This window comes from Protopterus annectens, chromosome 2.part1, assembly GCF_019279795.1.
Source record: "Protopterus annectens isolate FY-2018-M chromosome 2.part1, PAN1.0, whole genome shotgun sequence".
Classification (NCBI taxonomy): Eukaryota; Metazoa; Chordata; order Ceratodontiformes; family Protopteridae; genus Protopterus; species Protopterus annectens.
Window position 1 is genome coordinate 777,777,958 of NC_056729.1, and position 15,126 is coordinate 777,793,083.

At 40.5% G+C, this 15,126-nt stretch overlaps 1 protein-coding gene across 1 annotated transcript in view; it reads left to right on the forward strand.

Moving 5' to 3' along the window:
• CEP135 (centrosomal protein 135) overlaps nucleotides 1-15,126 on the forward strand; it is a 2,183,066-nt gene that overhangs the window by 1,090,314 nt on the left and 1,077,626 nt on the right. The gene's annotated exons all lie outside the window — the stretch shown is intronic.

Consider the following 15,126-nt stretch of genomic DNA (forward strand, 5'->3'; position numbering starts at 1 on the left):
GTCCAGGGGAATTGGACCATTCAAGAAAAGAAGGACCGCATCAACCTAAAAGAGCTGAAGACCCTATCCTTGGCTATGCAGGCCTTTTAAGATATCTTCTTCTATGTCTTCTAATAGCTTAACATTTAGTGTTTTGGGAAAACCTTTCCTTCAGAGGGGAGATGATGTTGTAGGAAAATTATTGGAACTTGAGACTAGAATGATTTTCAAGTTCCATACCTTAAAGCCCAATGGTATGAATCAAGAATTAGGCATTTAATTAATTATTGATGTTTAGTACACACTCACTTTATTTATTTATTTATTTATCTATTTATTTATTCATACATTTATGCATTTATATATTTATATTTATGTTATAGAAATTTATGGTTGGTTTAAGGTCACTTTAAATAATCCTTTTTTGGTAAATTGATTAATTAGGGGATTAATTTGTTTATTGTTTAAATGAGAAGTGTATATAAATGTTATGAGTGCATTGAATTAACTGTGATCCTTGAAGGCGAACTGCCGAGGTACCAGATCGTTCAATTAAAGAAAAGCAAGTTACTGGTGAAGTACTGGCTGGCTCTGTGTTTTTTTATTTTTGAATTTTGAAGTGTTTTTGTCTTTTAAGATATCCTTCTGCCAGGCACCCTGAAGGTCACCACAGACAACTTGACAGTCCTGTGGTACATAAGCAAGGAGGAACAAAGTCTTAGCCCCTCTGCAGTCTGGCTATACGGATATGGTCCCTGGCAGCAGCAGTTCAAAATCACTTGCAGGCAGTTTACATCCCATCAGAAGAAAATGGGATGGCAGACACCCTGAGAAGAACCTTAACACCCTCCCATGAATGGATGCTTCACAGGGAGGTATTTCAGGATCTAATTCACAGGTGGACTATTCTCAGGCAGCTTGGTTTGCCTCCCCCCAGAACAAACAGATGCCCCTCTTCTGCACAAGGCTCCCTCATCCACAAGCGTGGAGAGTGGACTCCTTCTCCTTTTCATGGGAAGGAATTTTCCTTTATGCCTTCCCTCCATTTCCTCTGATTCACAAAGTCCTCCAGAAAATACAGGACAAACCAAAAATCCTGCTGGTGACTCTCTTTTGGCCAAGACAACACTGGTTTCCCCTACTCTACCTTTTCGCCAAGGGAAATCACCACAGGTTACCTCACTGCTTCTACCTTCTCACACAAGACAGTGGATCCCTTATTTACCCCCAACCTACTCAATCTCAAACTGACACTGTGGGTGATAGGGTTCTGATCCCCTTTAGGCACCTATACTCAGGGGACTTACTCATTGCCCTGCTGGAGACCAGGAAACCAAGTACCAGGAGAAATTACTTATTAAAGTGGAAAACATTCTCCCACTGGTGCCTCAAGAGAAAACAGGACCCATTTCTAGTTTCTGTTTCACTGGTCCTTTAATACCTGTGTGAGTTACTACATTCAGGCATGACCTGCTCATCAGTAAAAGTACACCTCTCTGCTATTCTGCTTGCCTTCCCCTCTAGCTTCCAGGTTGGAAGTCAAGCTGTTTTTGAAAGCGGTCCTTCACATAAGACCTCCTCGTAAGCCTATTCCTCCTCCTTGGGACCATAACTTTGTGATGGAAAACCTTACATTGGCCCCCTTTGAGCCAGCCTACTCATCCTCCCTTAACTTCTGTACATGGAAAACAGTTTTGCTACTGACCCTTACTTCTGCCAGGAGGGTCTCTGAGATCCAAGCCCTTGTGGCTTCTCCTCCCTGTCTTATTTTTCATAAAGATAGGGTTTGTCTCAGAACTAACCCTTCATTCATGCCAAAAGTAGTTAATGAAATTTTCTTAAACCAGACCATTAATCTACCGGTGCTTTACTCTCAGCCACAGAACTCCTAATAAAAGGGCTTTGCATTCCATGGATGTTCATAGGTAACTGAGGTGCTACTTAGATAGGGCAAAACCTGTCAGACAGTCCGACCAGCTTTTTGTCTCCTTCCATCCTAGAGCCCTTGGTAAGTTAGTGTTGCTTCTTAGATTTCTAAGGCAATAGTCTTTTGCTATTCCTTTCATGGAAAGCAACTGGGTTCACCTGTCAAGGCCCATTCCTCCAGAGCAGCTACCTCCTCAGCAGCCTTCTTCAAGGGCATTGATTACGCTTCTGACCTAGAGGCTGCAACTTGGTCTTCTGCACGTACCTTTACAAAGCATTACAAATTGGATCTGATCTCCAGGGCTAGAGCAGAGTTTGCTAGGTCAGTCCTGCAGGGTCTCATTGACTCTGCTCCCCTACCTACTTCCCATGCAATTTCCTAGAAAGCTGTGGTACTCTCCCTTAGATTATGAATACTGCAACATGAGAATAGAAGGATATAAAATAGTTGTCTAAGAACTTACCATAGCCACAGATGTTCTTTTCTTCCATGTTGCAGTATTCAATCCCACCCACCTCCCCATGTTTTCTTGGACATGCTTATAGCACTGTTTTGGTGTGCCTGGGAAAATTAAGCTTGGGTTTTTTCCTCCTGCTCCTGGGGGTCACTCTCTGTCTATGCAGTAGTCAATTTCTGAGTTTGGTATGTGCAGACATCACAGATATAGCCGTCAGTTTATGGCCCCTGCATGCAATGTTGCACGTACCCTGGCTTCTAAAACTTTGGTATACTGGCCGGATGTCCGGTGCTGCAGGCAACAACTCCCTAAGGTTATGAATACTGCAACATGGAAAAGGACATCTATGGTTATGGTAAGTGCTTACACAACTATTCTTTACTTTAGCAACTTCCTAAGTTTAGAAGTGCAATATTTAAAATAAGTCCCTGTTTTTGGGACTTTGTCCCCCCATTTTGTTGAGCTTTGTCCAGACTTCTTGCCCTAAGAGGTTGAGAGAGAGATGCCCACAATGAGTGCATTTATTGTGTCAGCCCTGCACGTCTTGAAAACCCCTGCTCTATTGTTGAGGGGTTTCACTAGAGTGCTTTGGCCAACTGCAGGAATAAATTTGTTTTAAAAGGCCTTCTTTCATCTTCTGTCGCAGCTGCAGGTTCCTCTACTTCAGGGGGTCAAACCCCTGCCAAGAAGTATAAGGATGTCCAGGAACACAGGAAGCATTCATCGGATAAGTCCATCTCTGCTTCTAGCGAGCATCCCAAAAAGGCTTCCAGAGCATCAGATCCAAAATCTTTGGACCCGGTAAGTCTGCTATGTCACCTCCCCGAACCCGAGCTCCTCCTCTCTTCTTCTTCTGGACTGATTCCTGCTACCTCGGAATCTTCTTTTTGGGACAGATCCCCTAAAATATCCTGCAGACCACCTTCCACATCTTCTGTCAGGTCCTCCCATAGCCTTTCTGGATCAGAGGTGGATTGACTTATGAGGCAATTCCTTCAGACACAAATCCAGATGGGGTTTTTACCAGCTCCATCCCCCACGGAGTCGTGAGTCAACATTCTCCTTTCAGGCTAACTTAGACTCCGAAGTGTTTGGAGCCTCTGCATTCGACAGCTTAGTACCAACTCATCTTTGAAGTGGACTGCCGGGAAGGCTCGAGTACTTTCTGCCCCAATAGCTTTGGCTCCTGGGAAATTGTCTTTGGCATCTCCGGGCACGTCTGCCTTTGAGGTGGTGGAGAAGGTTCTCTCCCTATCCAGGAGATCATCAGCTCCAATACTTTCAGATTCACCCCTTACCTCCATGGATACTGTTTCTGAGACCACACTAATGCTACCCTTGGGACAGCCAGTCCAGCAAAGTCTGCAAGCTATTCCATCCTTGAAACCCTAGGTCTCTTCCATTACCTCCTTGGAACATCCCCTTGAGGAGGTACACCGGAAGAGAATGTGTAAGAGGAGGCATCTGGATTCTCCAAGAATCCATTATGGAAGACACCGATTTTGAGGAAGGGGAAAGGTCCCTGAGATCTCCACTTGAGGATGCCTCCTTTGGAGACATCTTAGAAATCCTGTGCCAGAAAGGTTGTTGGTGTACCCAAAACCCTACTCCTGAGGAAATGGTGTCTTGGAGGCTTTTGTGTCCAGCGCATCTACATCTTGGGTGCCCTCCCCCCGCTGATGCACTTGTTAACCTAACATCAACCAGGGCTTGGAAGGAGTTGGACACTGTAGGGCCTATCTCCAAATGTGCAGATAGGATTCTTAGTGCCCCCACAGACTGACCACATTGGACTAAAGGGATTCCGACAGATACAATGTTTGTTGTGGCAGCCACCAAAAAGGAGCTGCCTCAGGAAAGCTCCACTGTCCATTCCACTAACAGGGAGTGTAGGGCAGCTTATTTATAAAACAACACGTAACCTTTCCAAGTTCAACCCAGAAATGTTCATTACTACACTATCATATGTTAACTGAAACTTCCTAGAAATCCTTCCCTTAGATTTGGCGAGATAGTTTACACCTTGGCTACTTTCACCCTATGAGCGCTAAACTATCTTTCTTATTTTACAAGGCTACAGAGGGATTTAATCAAAGAACTCTGCAGCTGTGTTCCAGAGTCCATGTCTGATAAGGAACTGAAGGTCTTTTCCTCCAGAATGGTCACTCTACAGTCAGTATCCAAGACATCTTTAAGGTTAATTTCCCATGCTGCAGAGGGTACATTTATGGCCACCAGATCCGGCATTGCCATTAGGCGTCATTCCTGGATGCAACTTTGTGACTTTGAGGAACCTTTCAAGGCATCTATCATCAATGCATCCTTTGATGGTTTATTTTTATTTGGCCCCTCAGTCAGAGAGACACTATCCCACTGTGCGAAAGATGGAAAGACCTTATCTGCCATCAGAATCAATTTTTCCACCCCACAAAGATTTTTCTCTAGAAATCAGTATGGTGGGAAAAAACTGGTTCAAGCAAGGTCCTGTGTGAACAACACGGATGGAATGTTGTGGTGAGTACATAGCTTCTTTTTTTCTTGACTGTCACTTGTCAGGATAATTAGTTTTTACTTTTCTGGAAGAAAGTTGTTAAAACAGATTTAAAAACTACTTTTTACTTTGTAAAAGTTGTGTTATTTTACTTTTGGGGGTTGAGGCAAGTGTACTTTTCACTATGATTTTTGGTAGAAAAAAGTGATTTATTTTTTTTTTGTTTGTGTTTCTCACCAACTATTACTGACAGTCTTGGGAATCTAGCTTCTTTTTCAGCTTTTCCATGGAACAATCTACCTGGTCCTTGGTACTTCTTTCCACCAGCCACAAAAAAGAAACTTAATAAACCGCCTTTGCCAAAGTGCCTCGTATGCAGATGGGTGACTCTTGTTGCTAATTCTGGTTCCTCAGACCATTCATCTTATTTGACTCCCAGTGTCATAATCCTTGCAGTCACCATGGACCATCGTTCAGATGCATCCTCTGTACTGAAGTGCCCTTAGTGGGCAAGAGAGAACCACTGTTGTCGGTCTTTGAGGAAAGAGCAAGGGAGTACTTTTCTGTTTAGCCAGACTGGGATCCTTGTCCTTTGGTTGATTTTGCCTATCAAACATAGGTCTATTCCTGTCAAAAAGGCAGGAGTAATTAATTTGACTTAGCCCAGGGTTTAGTTCAGGCTCTTGACCCTACCAGTTCCGGCATTTCTGGTAAAACAAAAATTAATTCTTCACTGTCTGAAGATTTTCAGGACATTGAACAAGGAAAATGGTTGTGACAGGAACATCTTCTGTCTCCCCTAGTCTGGTTTGATTCAGACTGTGTTGGTCCTGATGGTCCCTTTACTCTTTCTGAAACTGTATTCAGAATGAATCAGTTGATGCAGTGGGAACATAATGATCTTCCACTGTAATTAAAGAAATATGATTTGTTAACTGGAATTTCCTGAACCTTAAGTTCCTCTTGTTCTTCCAGCATTGGAGAATGCTTTCATTAAAGCCAGTAACTCAATTGATAGTCAGCCTGCTGCCCCTAAGAAAACGGATAGATTATACAAAGTTCCTCAGTCATTTAAGATATTTTCTAACCTCAGATCAGATCCAGCAGCGATTTCCTAGGCAAACCCTGCTACTGATAAGCATCTGTGAAATATTTATCCCACCTGCTCTTACAAAGATGGAAAGCCTTAGAAAGATTTTGGGGGAAAGTGTATAATTCTACAAAGTTTATTTTTAGAATTCTTAATTGTCAAGCCAGCTTGTTTGTTTATGCTTGTTTCTTTTATGAATACGAGTAACATTATTATAGCTTTGTTTCCCTCATCTGAAGAAAAATAATTTTTGTGTAATCTTATTGCTTCTTTGTCTCAAGTGACCCAAGCACACTTTGAAGCGTACTTACAAGTCAGTTCCTACTACTGGAACTGTGATTAGTTTGCTTTGTAGTGTAATTAAAACCTTCCTGAGGGTGTTAAAGCAAAACATTTGATTTCTCTCTTAGAGGTATTGTGCTTAGACTGTCTGTTGCAGAGGTCCTTAACAGGTGTGATGAGGGATGGAAGATGATTCAGGGAGTTTTTCAGGTTTTTTTAGCCATCAGTTTTTGAATTTGTCAAGGGTTTTACACCTACCTCTTATTTTGTAAGAAACAAACAGATCTACCAGGTTGCTGGTAAGTAGACTTAAAAAAAAAATCTGCCACACTTCTACAGCTTGAGCTTCCTGACTTGAGCTTCTTCCTATACCCACAATGCCGCGCTCCCACAACGTACCTCAGATCTCATTTTCCGTGCTTAGCTTCAGCAGTGAGTTCTCCTGAGCTTCATCCAGTAGAGTCCCGATCTCACTCCCTCAGAAGATCTTCAAGAGCCCTGTCATCAGCTTCTTCCAGGTCTTCCCGGAGACTATCCTCCATGGACATCGGCAGACCGATGAGGCAGTTTCTTGAGGCCCAGGTTCAGATGGGGCTTGTGTTCACTCTGTCCCCACCTGGATCCATGAGGGTTTCACCTTTCCAACCTTTGGCTGCTTCTCTGATTCCCCATTTGGTTTCGGAGTCTTTGGTCCCGTTGGTCTCCGGTGCCAAGGTGTTGGAGCCGATAAATATTTTCTCTTCACCTTTGACTATTTCCCCACCCACTCAGCTCCTTTGCCTTCAGTTCCAAGCATGTCTCGGAGCCGTAGTGTTGAGGTCAGTTCTGGGGGGAGGGTGTTGACTCCGAAGCTTTCAGAGTCTTCACTTCCCCTTGGAGCTTTGGCTTTTGACAGCTCCACTCCGATTCCCCCTTCGGAGCAGGGGCTCAAGCTCGCTTGATGGCTTCAGCTCAGATGGGACAGTTATTGGTGGTTTAGAGCCCTTCAACTTTTGAAGTTGTGGAGAGGGTTCTCTCCAAGCCAGGGAGACCTTCAGCACTTTCTGCCACGGTACCTCCCCCTCCTCATATTGGTTTGGTGCCCGAGGCCTCCAGTCTGCCGTGTGTACTTCTGGTCCCCCAAAGCCTCCAAACACTCCCCACTGTGGAAGCCCAGGCATCTTCTGATACCTCCCTGGAGCATCCGAAAGAGGATGTCATAAGACTGTCTTCTATCTAGTTCTATCAAGCCTTCTTATAAGCTTTGTTACCATCTGATACACATCTGATGCATATTTAGTAAATGACAGTCTTCTGTCATAAGCATTAGTATTAATATGTCCTTCTTTTCAAGCCATTACATCAAGCAATTAATAGAACATTTATAAGGCGCCAATAAGACTTTCACAGGACAGTGATATTGGCTCCATACTAACAGGTTATGAGCGAATTGTTTTGTTTGTGATAACGAAGTGTCTACATCTCCATTTCATATTTATTATCTACTGTGTTTATAGTACACACACTAATAAGACATATATGTTCAAATGCAATATTTCGATCACTTGTATTATGAAGTTATTATGTCTCGTTTTTGATTACAGTATTATGACATACAGTAGGTTGCAGTTATTTATTTACATGTCAGATTTAGGTTGTATCGTTTTGTCTAAAATCCAACTAAATGCAGGTATTGTTAATACAAGGGCAGGATGTATTGTATTTTAACTTATTTTGTTAACACGTCAATTTCATGTTCAGTACATTTTAGTTTTAATATTATATACATTCAGATAATTTAGGAGCAGGTGAACGTGTTTTTATTTGGGGGGGGACTTACCATTTCATATTGTCAATATGACTTTAAATGTTTGAAATGATTAACAGTTTTTTTTTGGCGCCAGTTATGTTATATAAGACGTCTTTGTAACAAACATAGTGTTCTGATGAAGCCCACATAGATGGGTGAAAGCGCTTAACTGTTCTACATTTCTTTTATGGCTTTTTATTATTTTTATGTTGTACAATAAACCGTTTTACATCATTGGATTCGGTTGCTGGTTTTCGCAGGGCAGTACATACTATCCTTGAGGTGACTGGACACTTATTGGTGACTCCGTGGCATTGAGGGTTGTTTGCAGTTTTTTTTCCTGTGAATATTCATTTATTGAAAACAAACTAAAACCATTTATGACATCTGTTCTGTCTTCTATATCTGTTTCTGCAGTTCTGATAGATAAAACTGTGCATATCAAAATGTGTAATTATTAATTTTCATTATATTAGTTATTAAATCATTATAAACTGTTAATCTTAAAGTTACAGGAATTGAATGGCATAGACAAATGCTAATCAGTTCCATTTAAAGTATTGAAATTAATCTGATATGGGAATGCTTTGATTTGGAAAGACTTTTATGTTTTAAGATCAAATTAGTAAACAAGTAGTGTGCTGCGACAAAGGGGGCTGCCATGGCCACAGTTTTGCAAATATGATGCAAACATACTGGAAAGAATTGCACTATATGAAATTGGAATATATCAGAGGCACTAAAAGGTATTACACAGATTATAAGATAAGAAACAGTTTTGTAAATAAGAGTACTTTGTGTATAGGGGACATATATAGTAGAATGTATTGCTAAATATCCCCTCAGTGTTGCCTCCTCTTACACTCAGTCACTATCTTCCTTCAACGAGCAGAGCCTGCAGTCACTGCATCGGACCTCAATATTGCAGGAGCTTTGCAACAAGGCCCTACACCTACAAATTTACTAAGAATTTTGTCATTGTTTGACAGCCTGCGGTCAGTACATCTGACCTTGATATTGCAGGAGCTCTGCCACAAGGCCCTACACCTACAAGTTTACTGAGAATGTTGTCAAATTTTAATGTAAGCATATTTATCATGGAGAAAGCCTTGCTGCGTAATAACTTTAATCAGTTAAATACATGTCAGCTGTGTGATTGAAAGTCTCTGAAATAAGTTAGCCACTGTCCCCTTTTGCTTGACCAGTAGACTTTTCTGCATATTGCCAGTTATTTAGTCTCAGGAAGTGACAGACAGCTTGTTTTACTTGCATCACTTTAACTGCTTTGCTGTGTCTATAAACAGACTGTTTTCTCTTATACAGTGACCTGAGGGTGGGAAGCCCACTCTGCATTTCTTCGTGCCCCAACCCCTACCCCCAATTTCCACCCATCCCCTCTTACTAATATTATGCTTCCTACATACACATTTGACTTGCGACTCTTATTCCAAAACCCTTCTTAAATGACCTTCCTACTTCTATTCTTACACTTCTGTTTATTTCCTACCTCCCTATCTTTAATTAATTTTTAGCCCCATTTGCCCCCATATTGCTTTGCACTATATCTATTTATAATCACAATCCCTAATAGTACCTATCTATTCCACATTATTTTTTACTTTTCCCAAAATAAACCCTCATTTCTTCTTGTGACTGCATTATTATACTCTAATCTTTAATACCTCGCTGTTCCTTACATTCCAGGGAAGATACCAGTACAACCAACCTCTCTTTTGTAGAACATACTTCTGTCCTTGTCTGTCCTCTTCCAGCTTTCAGAATCCGCCATCACCGAATCTCCTACTGTCCTGCAACTTCTTGTTTCTTCTTCTTCATTGCTGGTTACCCACTATCTGACATCTATAAAGTATAGATTCTTGTACTAAATTATGCTACTGTTCAGCTTATCGTCTAGTCTTCTCCTCTTACTGTGTCATCTTTCATCATACCATAACTCAATAACATATCGCAACATCTTTCCAACGGTCTCCCAACCACCTATCCATGCTTTCTCTTTTCACACTCCACACATTGCACCAAACCTATTTAATATTGCCCTTTACCTTTACTCCAATTATAGACTGATTGGTTGCATTTCAACTAAAACCAAACAAAATTAAGTGCAAGAATCCTCTCCAAAATAATTATGTATAATTCCCCAATATAACAAAAATCCTTCTAGCAGGAGATATACACCCTAATCCTGGCCTGACCTATCGCAATGAACACAAAGATAATGCTCTCCCTCACACTTCTGTTACCCAACAGCAGCCAGTCCCCAGGCCTGGTGATCTAATGTTTGCTGCAATAAATGTTAGAAGTATAAGAAATAAAACTGTTGAACTACATGTCTGCATTACCCAACATAAGCTTGATGTTCTTGCTGTGACTAAATCTTGGCTTAAACCCAGAGTAAAGGACACTGAAGTTATGCCTTCTAGCTATAATATCATCTGTAATGACTATATAAAGAGGAAAGGTAGTGGAATTGTCTTAATATTTCCCAATACCTGCCACATTTCCTCTTACGGCAAACCAATACCAAAATTCAGTTCAGCAGAGCTTCTTATTGCTTTCCTAAAAATAAACGATTATAAACAAATATGCATTACTGTCCTTAATATCCCTCCAGGCGACAATACAACTATACTGGAAGATACCCTACATTGGATTTCCATAACATTTCCACAAAAAAAGTATATATTACTAAGTGATATGAATGTCAGTTGGACATAAGTTGCAACTCTCTACATCTAGCATGAACTTATATGGTTTCACACTATAATCGCACCGCACATTATAGCAAGACATCAAACTCACTATTAGACTGGGTCCTAGTATCAACCCTAGCAAATACTCCATCACAGCTACAGTATCAGGCTCTATCAGTGATCATCTCCCAATCTATGCGACTAAACATTTCACACATCCAGTTAAACAGCTTATTTATAAAACAACACGTAACCTTTCCAAGTTCAACCCAGGAATGTTCATTACTACACTATCATATGTTAACTGAAACTTCCTAGAAATCCTTCCCTTAGACGATGCTGTAATTGAATTTCATACAACTTTCCTAAATATCCTAACTAGCCTTGCACTTCCTAGAAAGAAGAGACTGATTGAAAACAAATGGCTATCCAAAAAGACTAGAACACTAACACAGGATAGAGAAAAATCATGGAAAGAGTGGCAAAAATCTTGGAAACTTCAGAATGCTTTAGTAATCATACTAAAAAGCAAATAAATGAAGACAAAAATATACTGTAATAACTTTCAGAATAATGCTAAACACAACCCTAACAAAATTTGGACATCCATTAAAGAAATCTTACATCCCTGCCAAAAATTCAACCCAAACCCCTCTCCCGGTAATTCACCACTCTAAACTGCAATACAGTTACTCTTTTTTTTTTTTTTTTTTTTAGTAGACGGTATAGCATCTTTAATTAAGGATTCCTCAACATCTAATCCCAATCCTGCCCAACAGCTACACATCGCCACATCCACTTTCACCTTCAAACATGTGCCCATATCCTGTTAAACGTAAACTGTGCTTTTCTTCAGCTGATGACCTTCCAAGTGAGTGAATTAAAATACCAGCTAACAGCATTGCCTATCCTGTCTCAATAGGTCATTCCGGGAATCCCACATTCCCTCACTCTGGAAAGTCGCACATTATCCCTCTGCACAAAGGAGGAAATTCAACAAACATTATACCTATAGCAGTCTTATCCCCCCTCACCAAAATACTTGAAAAACGTATTCTAAAACAATTTCTAGACCATCTCCTGCAGGAAGAACTCATGTCCTCTTTACAACATGGCTTCCATCCTTCCCATAGTACTAGCACTGCCATACTAACCTCTATAGATACTGTCAATAAAGCTAGACATAATAGCAAACTAGTCTCTTCCATATTTCTAGACCTGTCTAAAGCCTTCAAAACAGTTTGCCACAGCAAACTTCTACTTCATATGTTCTCACTGGATGTCTCTCAGCCCACCTTTCTGTGGTTCAAAAGCTACCTGTTCAATAGGTATCAGTAAAATGGCACCCCACGCTCTCTCCTTATTTCCCAGTCACCACTGGTGTACCACAAGGCTGTAGCCTTGGTCCCCTCCTCTTTAAAGTTTTCACCAACACCCTCGATAGTTCCACACAGTAGGCCACCCTAATACAATATGCATATGATTCTACTCTCATTTTCACATCTAACAACATGGTACACCTCAAAAAAAAATACTTTGGAATCTTTTACAGCCACTGAAACATGGCTTTGTAACTCACAACTCCTGTTCAATACGAAAACGACTAAACTACTACTATTTTCCCCAAGTCCCTCTCTCATGAAAAAAAAAAATCAAAGTCCTCTGTTGATAATACAACCAATGAAGTCACTTCTGATAGCAAACTGTTAGGGGTGATAGTGGATGATAATTGTACCTTCAACCTGCATATACAAAATTTCATAAGAAAAACTAATCAAAAACTAGGGATGCTTTACAGAGCCAAAAACATACTCACTGGTGCAACTAAAACTACACTTGACACTACTGATCTCCTCCCCACTTTTTTATGGTGCTCCCATTCTCAACCTCCAGGCTTCACAAAAATTAAAACTTGAACAATGCTATAACAAAGTTGTTAAATTTTCAGCACATACCCTTTTCAGAACCTACCACTGTACACCATTGAAAAGCCTAAATTGGTTAGAACTGTCACATCAGGTAACATATACACAACTTCTTACCACCTATAAAATTATCCAGCATCCATCTGCCTGTCCAGCACTAAAAAAACATTCTACAACAACAATGTTCCCAGTTTGATTAAGTTCATTTGTTTATAGGGTTGAACACACTTACGCTTCCATTATTTTACCAAGCAATTTTGTTTTCCAAATTTCATGTGGTAGGTAATATTGTGTGTGTTATTTTGCTTTTGGTACTCTAGTCCAGTCTGTACTTTTTATTTTTTTAGTTCATCATAGGTATCGTGTAGGGTTTCAATAGTTATTCTTTACCACAGTCTGGCATTTGTTGCATTATAGTCACTTTCCATTAGTGGTGATGTGTATGATATTGTCCTATGTCGTAGAATGCAGCATATGTCCAGAGTTTATCTTTACTGTGCTGTCATTATGTGTTTACAAAAACAAGCAAACATTTTTGTCACTGCAGCCATGCACTGGCCAGCTGTTCCCATACTGATGGTAATAATGTGTATTCTTTTCAAATTCAGCTTTGAGCAGCATTGAAATACTCTAAAATAGAGTGGCTATCCTTTGTGCATTTTTTGCTCTAATTTCCTGAAAACGTTAAGAAATCTCAAAGGGGTACTGACATATGACACTTTGTCCTTGGGGTACCCCATGTAGAGTTTCACAGACATTTCACTTTTTCAGCCCAGCATATTGCACCATACCTTTTTTTCTAAAGGTGGCTATATGACTTCTGAACAGGGTCAGAAATATAACACATTTCCAGGATACATCTTTACTGAGTTCATAGGTATGTACTAGGCTAATGACTACTAGGACTTTTATAATAAGCCTAGCCATGCAATCTGTTTGTGTCCATGTGTGTCATTTTCATTTATTAGGATGGGTATTTTAGTAGTAACAGTCTGCATATCATTGCTGGAGCCTTCCTGTGTCCTGACAGAGTGCTCTTCAAACTATCTAGAGATGTATGTTTCTGACACTTCAGAGTTGTGTACTGTTAATTATTGCTTAACTACTTTTATATCTTTGTTGGCTGACTTCAGAGTTGTGCACTGTTATTTTTGCTTCACTGTATAGTTTTTCAGATCTCTTCTGAAGGTGTTGGTTTTCCCCTACCCACCCTCCCTATTTCTGTCTTGTTGTTTAAATTTGGAGGCTTTTGCAGTTGCTGTAGATTTGATCTAGGATACTCCCCCCAGTCCCATCTCTTTATCTCATTTTACCTAATAGATTCATTCTGCACTTGTTTTTAATCATTTTTAATTTAATTGCATTTTTTAAACTGTTTGGTCTAACATTGCTACATACTCAAATGTGCTAGCTTGCACTGCATTTGAATTGTTTTTACTGCTGTTTTAGCTACTTTTCTGTATAAAAAAAAGAAAAGAAAAGATCTGAGCCTGTTTCCTACCTTTCCTGTAACTAGTCCAGATTCAGATTTGCTGCATCCAGGACTTGTATGTAAGCTTCTCAGCCCCCCAAGCTTTCTGTATTGGAGGAAAGCCTTCTAGCTTATCAGTGGGAGTGGTAAGCACTAGGTAACCTATTTATCCCATAAGGAGTGGTTCTGGCCCAGAAATTGTAGTTATTGGCCACTTGGGCAGTTTTTCCATCTCTCTCAACTTTCTGATTTAAAAGCCCGCATTTGCACTTGTTTCCCCCCTTTCCTGCAACTAGTTTAGTCCAGATACAGATTCTTAGTTTTAGCACTTGAATTTGCTTATTTGTGATCAGCATTTGTTCCGAACTTGTTGTAAGCACTAAATAAGCTACCAATTACTACAGCACTCAACCTTCCTCATTACCTAGAGGAAAACAGTTTTGGTACTTACTTTCCTCACTTGCTTAGAGAAAAACAGCTCTTATACTCACTTATCTAGAGGAAAATAGTTTTTTTATTCAGGCATGTCCAAGGGTCAGCTCCCAGTGTTCTCTCCTGTCTGTCTGATGAATCTGGGCATCTTGGGGCAATGTAGAAATTGCAGCATGTACACAGACAACCCTCTCCTCTTACCACCCAACACTACAACCTGTGAGAGATGCACTTATCTAGCCAAACTGGAGGTAAAGCTCTCTCCATCCAAGACTGAACTTGACAGTCAAGCGGAGAAGGTAAACACTTGCACCACACCACACTCATCACATAGTCTCACTAAATCTACACCACCGAAATCCACACATAGAAACACAAAAACATTCGCGGAGGCTCTCAATAATAATCTGCTCAAGCAACAGAAACCTCCAAAGCAGAAATGCAAGCAACCTCCACCCCCCAACACAACCCAAATGACACATAGCCCGCAGACTCAATGTGCCACCCAACCACAGCCAATAAGGCAAAACAACGTACACAACACTAGTCATAGGTGACTCTATAGTCAGGCA